Source organism: Schistocerca americana, chromosome 2, assembly GCF_021461395.2.
Source record: "Schistocerca americana isolate TAMUIC-IGC-003095 chromosome 2, iqSchAmer2.1, whole genome shotgun sequence".
Classification (NCBI taxonomy): domain Eukaryota; kingdom Metazoa; phylum Arthropoda; class Insecta; order Orthoptera; family Acrididae; genus Schistocerca; species Schistocerca americana.
Window position 1 is genome coordinate 54988828 of NC_060120.1, and position 7076 is coordinate 54995903.

General features: G+C 41.8%; 1 non-coding gene across 1 annotated transcript; it reads right to left on the minus strand.

Annotated features, from left to right (window-relative positions):
- Positions 1 to 391: 391 nt before the first annotated feature.
- Positions 392 to 465, minus strand: Trnas-uga. Its single transcript has one exon. It is a non-coding gene; the product is annotated as a tRNA-Ser (tRNA).
- Between the last annotated feature and the right edge of the window lie 6611 nt (positions 466 to 7076).

The window sequence follows — 7076 nt, forward strand, 5'->3', positions numbered from 1 at the left end:
AGGGTATTTCCAGTGCCAATATTTTCTCTCTCTGTAATTCAGTTCCCATGTCTCTGCGCCATGTGTAGCAGTACTCTGCTATATGTACATATAACAAATTAGGCCAAGGGAAAAGAGCAATAAAGCAGATCAACTCCATTATCTAAAATAGCAATCTAACCACAAGGAGACAGCAAATCATCTATAACACCGTTGTTGAGAGTACTGCTACACATGGCGCAGAGACATGGGAGCTGAATTTCAGAGAGAGAAAATATTGGCACTGGAAATACCCTTTTAGAGAAGAAGTAGTGGTATTTCGAGGATGTGTCACGTGAAGAATTTTTCAATTTGATAAGTTATGTGAACCAGCAAGACGAAGATTGATGCAATAGGAAAGAAAATACTACGTGGCTCGGACCGAGACTCGAACTCAGGACCTTTGCCTTTCACGGGCAAGTGCTCTACCAACTGAGCTACCCAAGCACGACCCACGCCCCGTCCTCATAGCTTTAATTCCGCCAGTACCTCGTCTCCTACATTCTCAACTTCGCAGAAGCTCTCCTTTCTTCCAGGAGTGCTAGTTCTGCTAGGTTCGCAGGAGAGCTTCTGCGAAGTTAGGAAGGTAGGAGACGAGGTACTGGCGGAATTAAAGCTGTAAGGACGTGGCGTAAGTCGTGCTTGGATATCTCAGTTGGTAGAGCACTTGCCCGCAGAAGGCAAAGGTCCCGAGTTCGAGTCTCGGTCCGGCACACAGTTTTAATCTGGCAGGAAGTTTCATATCAGCGCACACTCCGCTGCAAAGTGAAAATTTCATTCTTGAAGATACACAATAATTCTTGAGGCAAAAGCCAGATAAAAGTTACAAGACAATGAAAAGAAACAATATCAACCAAAATGCTACGCTATTCAATTCCCAAGTGGAGTTACGCCCAACATGATCAAATTTCTGCAGAAGACTTCGGTGGGTGTGTACTGGGGTAGAGCTGGCGTAGATATCGGCTGGAGCAGTCCTAGCTGTAGGTACACAGTGGCAGTCTGACTCTGCTGGCGTGCTTACAGCACCGATTCTGCGGAGTGCTACAATTAGTCACTGTAGTTTTAATTGGTGGATCTCTGTCACATGATTTTTGACGAAATAGTGCCATGTTAATGCGGAAAGTCTGTTGATGTTTACATTCACTGGCGATGTTTTGATATGAGCTCTTGAAGGGATGTCGGCAGCCCACCTTGCTTGCCTGTTGTGCAGGCCCTCTAACTGATAAGGGGCCGCTACGACAATATTGACAGTTTATCAAATGTCTGTCATTGCAAGTATCACACAAGTATTACATTTTCCACTGGTTAAGCAAATGAATGACGATTAGTGTAGCTCCTATTTCTGTGTACATTTTATGACTGTGTTTAAACTAATCTAATGTCCAACCCCCACACTTGAGCAATATTTCAATATAGGCAGTAAAATGTTTTGTGAGTTATCTCTTTTTTTATATAAACTATAGTTTCCCCAACTTTTCTTCAGATCAACTGTTTATTTTAGCTGCAACTTAGTATATGTGATAGTTTCACCTTATATCGTCATATATTGTTATTTCCATGTGTATGACATGATTATCTTCTGCTGTTTTGAAATTGTACTACATTTTTCGTCTACATTTCAAGCTAACTTGCAGTATTTGCGCCAGGTTGGTAGTCTGTCGAGATACGATTGGAAACTGCTAGAGTTTCTATCGGTCAGCAGTTTGTTGGCAGAGACAGGAGCTCCTGAAAAGTGTTAAGAGAGGAAGAAACACTACTTACTGCCATTTATGTACAGCAAAGATGACACTAACAATAGCGAGCTGCATTAGTTGTTTTAGTAACAATAGTGTCTCTTCATGGGAAAGCAGAAGCGACTTTAGCCTCCCACATATCGCTTGCAATAATATCTTATGCAACCGAAATTATTCTTACAGTGATACTGAAAATGAACTGCAGGGTACATCTTACTCGGTAACATGCGTTTTATGAAAAACTGCAGAGAATAAACGAGTCAAAATACCCTTAGCTATTTTTTCTCCAAGAGATTTAGTAAAGTAAATATCCCACACAAACGTAGACGCTCCTGTCTTCCGCGCTTGGTGCGGTATATGTAATGCGAGTAAAAAAAAGTTGAAGTGATGAGTAAAGAAGCGCAAAGAATAAAACGGGCAAAAGATCAGTGGCTTGTCTCGACATTTCTTGGAAGGGGTAATATCTTACGCAGAATGTTCTATATTTTGCTCGTACAGTGAAAGTGAAGTCATATGAGATTTCTGTTTAAAGAAAAAGGCCGTCTGCAATATGAAATTTGGACTGCGGTATCTAGAAAGAGCGGCGACAGGCGCCCACAGCATAGATATTTAATATGCTTGTACTACAGGAAAAGAAATTCCGAAGCTAGATCGGTCTGACTTCTGGAGACAATGAATCAATCTTATTTCCTTTAAAACGTTGTTGGCAAATAACGAACACTCGTTATAAGAAAATCTGCTTCAGAGAAAAATGGTGTTTAAAGTCTGAAGTATGTGCTACTAAATTTGTTCGGGAAGGGGGAGGATCATATTTAGGACGCAATTACACTTATTCTACGAAAAGTAAGGAGACAATCATCGGAGAACTACACAGCTGACAACAGAATATGCTCTATAGTAAGTCGCATCTCCGATAACTAGTCTTGAAATAGTGTTTCTAAAAGCAGAGGAAACAATATTTAGAATAAATTTTACAATAGAGCCACTTACCGTAGCAGATCGCACTTAGTCCTTACACTACTGGCCATTAAAATTGCTACACCAAGAAGAAATGCAGATGATAAACGGGTATTCATTGGACAAATATATTATACTAGAACTGACATGTGATTACATTTTCACGCAATTTGGGTGCATAGATCCTGAGAAATCAGTACCCGGAACAAACACCTCTGTCCGTAATAACGGCCTTCATACGTCTGGGCGTTGAGTCAAGCATAGCTTGGATGGCGTGTACAGGTACAGCTCCCATGCAGCTCCAACACAATACCACAGTTCATCAAGAGTAGTGACGTGCGTACTGTGGCGAGCCAGCTGCTCGGCCACAATTGACCAGACGTTTTCAATTGCTGAGAGATCTGGAGAATGTGCTGGCCAGGGCAGCAGTCGAACATTTTCTGTATCCAGAAAAGCCGGTACAGGACCTGCAACATGCGGTCGTGCATTATCCTGCTGAAATGTAGGGTTTCGCAGGGATCGAATGAAGGGTAGAGCCACGGGTCGTAACACATCTGAAATGTAACGTCCACTGTTCAAAGTGCCGTCAATGCGAACAAGAGGTGACCGAGACGTGTAACCAATGGCACCCCATACCATCACGCCGGATGATACGCCAGTATGGCGATGACGAATACACGCTTCCAACGTGCGTTCGCCGCGATGTCGCCAAACACGAATGCGATCATCATGATGCTGTAAACAGAACCTGGATTCATCCGAAAAAATGACGTTTTGCCATTCGTGAACCCAGGTACGTCGTTGAGTACACCATCGCAGGCGCTCCTGTCTGTGATGCAGCGTCAAGGGAAACCACAGCCATGGTCTCCGAGCTGATAGTCGATGCTGCTGCAAACGTCGTCGAACTGTTCTTGCAGATGGTTGTTGTCTTGCAAACGTCCCCATCTGCTGACTCAGGGATCGAGACGTGGCTGCACGATCCGTTACAGTCATGCGGATAAGATGCTGTCATCTCGACTGCTAGTGATACGAGGCCGTTGGGATCCAGCACGGCGTTCCGTATTATCCTCCTGAACCCACCGATTCCATATTCTGCTAACAGCCATTGGATCTCGACCAACGCGAGCAGCAATGTCGCGATACGATAAACCGCAATCGCGATAGGCTACAATCTGACCTTCATCAAAGTCGGAAACGTGATGGTACGCATTTCTCCTCCCTACACGAGGCATCACAACAATGTTTCTCCAGGCAACGCCGGTCAACTGCTGTTTGCGTATGAGAAATCGGTTGGAAACGTTCCTCATGTCAGCACGTTGTAGGTGTCGCCACCGGCGCCAACTTTGTGTGAATGCTCTGAAAAGCTAATCATTTGCATATCATAGTATCTTCTTGCTGTCGGTTAAATTTCGCATCTGTAGCAGCATTTTTAATGGCCAGGCAATTTTTCTGCCATGTTAAGAGAGAGAGAGAGAGAGGAGAGAGAGAGAGAGAGGACTATTGGTGCATTTTCATTGAACGATTTTAGGAAATCACTGGAAGGCTAAGTCCCTGTGACCGAAATGGATGTGAGGTACAACACCGTCACTATTATGTGTGTCTGCAAAAAGAATGTTATATCTGAAATTTGTTATGTAGTAACGTGAAAGCTCCAGTAGACGTTTTGTGTGAAGTGTCCCAATGAATGATTAAAATTTTTAGTAACAAAAGTTTAGAGATGTTCTATATAAATTTACAAGTTTAACCAGCTGCGTGATCTTGTCCAATTCCTGAACATACGAGCTTTGAACTCATCTTGATCCAAGAAGATTGACAACGTTTTAGGACAAGCTCTATGTTTGCACCACACTGAGCAATTCCCTGTTTTAAACGAAGACTACCGAGTTACTTATTCACACAAAACAATAACAAGTAACTCGTTGTATTTTCAATCATGTTTTGAGAAAATAATTCTCAGTGATAGGCAGCCTGTCTTTCGTGAAATATTCTCAACTTCACGAGCTATATTCGCTTTGACAACTAATATATTCAAATAAATAAAATGAAATTATTATCACTGCGGATTTTTTGCAACTTGGCAAAAAATTAAGCAGATTCGAATAGTTAACAGAGCACTTTCACGATTTGCAATTTTTCTGTGTGATAAAATACAATAGGTATCAGTTGTATGGCAATCAAACGTGTTGTGCAATTGTGAATTTGAATCAGTCAGGCTAAATGTATTATACAATTCTAACTTGGGTCTCATTTCACTTGAAAATTCCGGACTGAAAGGTCGTGGTCGATGTACGGCACTTTCCTCTATCGTTTCATCTCCGACTGCGGGAGACATCTTCAGAGATAACGAACTGCAAGCAGAACTCGAGGGAGTGACGATTGTGCAGATGGTGCAGAGGAGTCCACAGTCCATCACATGAAGTCGTTTGCGAGGTTATCTCGATAATGCCAACAATTTTGACTGAAAGTTTCGATCATCATTCTTACGGTGAATTGTTGACGTACAAATTTTATTAATTTAACATCTTCCTCTTTTGTGTTAAAATTATTGCCTTGTTTATAAATCTTAAATAGCCTCTGTATACAAACACGCACGATAACGCGATGTTGTTGATATGACGCTCGTCTCACTGAATTTTATATCATGATCACCCCATTGGTAAAGAAGTCCTGCTACGGCCGATTTACTCGTATGAACTAGGCAACGATTCCTGTTCTGTTCAAGCAGGGATAGACGGATAAATCGGCCGTAGCGGAACGCTTTTACCAAGAGGAGATCAGTCCAGTGAGACGAGCGTCATGGAAAACATCGAGTTATCATGCGCGTGTGTATAGAGAGGTTACTGAGAGTTATATAAAAGGTAATAATTTTAACACAAAACAGGAGGGTGTTAAATTAGACAGAATTAGTATGTCAGCACTGCACCGTAAGAATGACGATCGATAACTTTCAATCGCAAATGTTGGCATTACCAGAGACAATCTCGCAAACGACTCCATGTGATAGACGGTGGAGTCCTCTATACAACCTATATATTCGGTGCGCCCTCGAGTTCTGGTTGCATTTCGCCACTTTACCTCTGAAGGGATGAAACTTGGGAGAATGTTTTGTACACAAACCACGGCCTATCAGACCGGGAGTTTCAAGTGAAATCAGTGCGGGCTGTGAAAGCCTACGCTGTATGATATATCGCAGGTGCATTGTACATGCACATTTGGACCCATTACAGTTGCTACAACTGTTGGAATCATAAAAATATTTTTATCTTACTAAAAGAGCATCTAATGAATATTTTAATACATGGGTTGTTAAAAGCTGGTGCGTCGCTGGGGACGCAATGTGTTTGCTGCCCAAGTAAATAGTTTCAAATAGTTTTATTTGGATATTAAAGAACATAAAAGTTTTTTCATTGAGTAAGATAATTAGAAGGAAAGAAAGTAATGAATTAATGACTAAAGTGTAACAAAGGTTCAAGTCTAGATTGATTTGGAATTTAAAACTTTGAACATAGCTGCTAAGGCTTAGTGACCGTGTCAGAGTTATATTAGAACAAATAAGCTATCGGTAACAAATATTAAGTCACATTTAAAAAAAAGTGTCTAATTTTTGAATGTACAGTAGCCTAGTTGTTTCTGCGGCCGCTAGATGGCGCTCGTAGCAACACCATGTTTACTTGCCCACACTTTCTAACGTGGGCACCTCAGTCTTGTTGCAACCCTTGTTCACTCAAGTACGGGCAGCCCTTATCGGCTCGCCATCTCTTTTACAACTATTCATGACGTCTCCTTTCCGGCTTAGATCTTTTTTAAAATGTGACTTGTAAATACTGCATCTCTTTCCAGTCAGTACAAACTTTAATTTTATTAATGTATTATATACCTAATATGTTTAAAAACAGTTAGTTTAATTCTGAAGACGACGCTCATAGTAGCGTCGAAACCTGGTCAATTTTGACTTAATATTTGTGACCGAGGGCTTATTTGTTCTAATATGATTTGGAATTTTCAGAAGTAAGTCACTGCCCTAAGCTCGGTAGGCATTGAAAGATAAAGAGCTCAGTGGTTGTCCAATGATGATTCCTTAGCAAGCCTATGGCTGATGGGCTACAGAGAAACTGGCACCTAGCTTAGAGAGCTCAGAGGAATAACTGGCTTGGTAGCTGAGACCGAACTGCCGAGCCACTGTCGCTGTCTTTCTGGGAGTGAAAACGTAAGGCAGTGTTTACCTGCGCGCATTTACTGCAACAGCTGTGTGCATTGCTGTTCATTTATTTCTTAAGTGTATGGGTGTGTCGTCTCGTAAACGATAGTGCCATGGACTGCAGGGTCCTATGGGGTAACCTTATTATCTGTGAGGTAAAACACGCGACG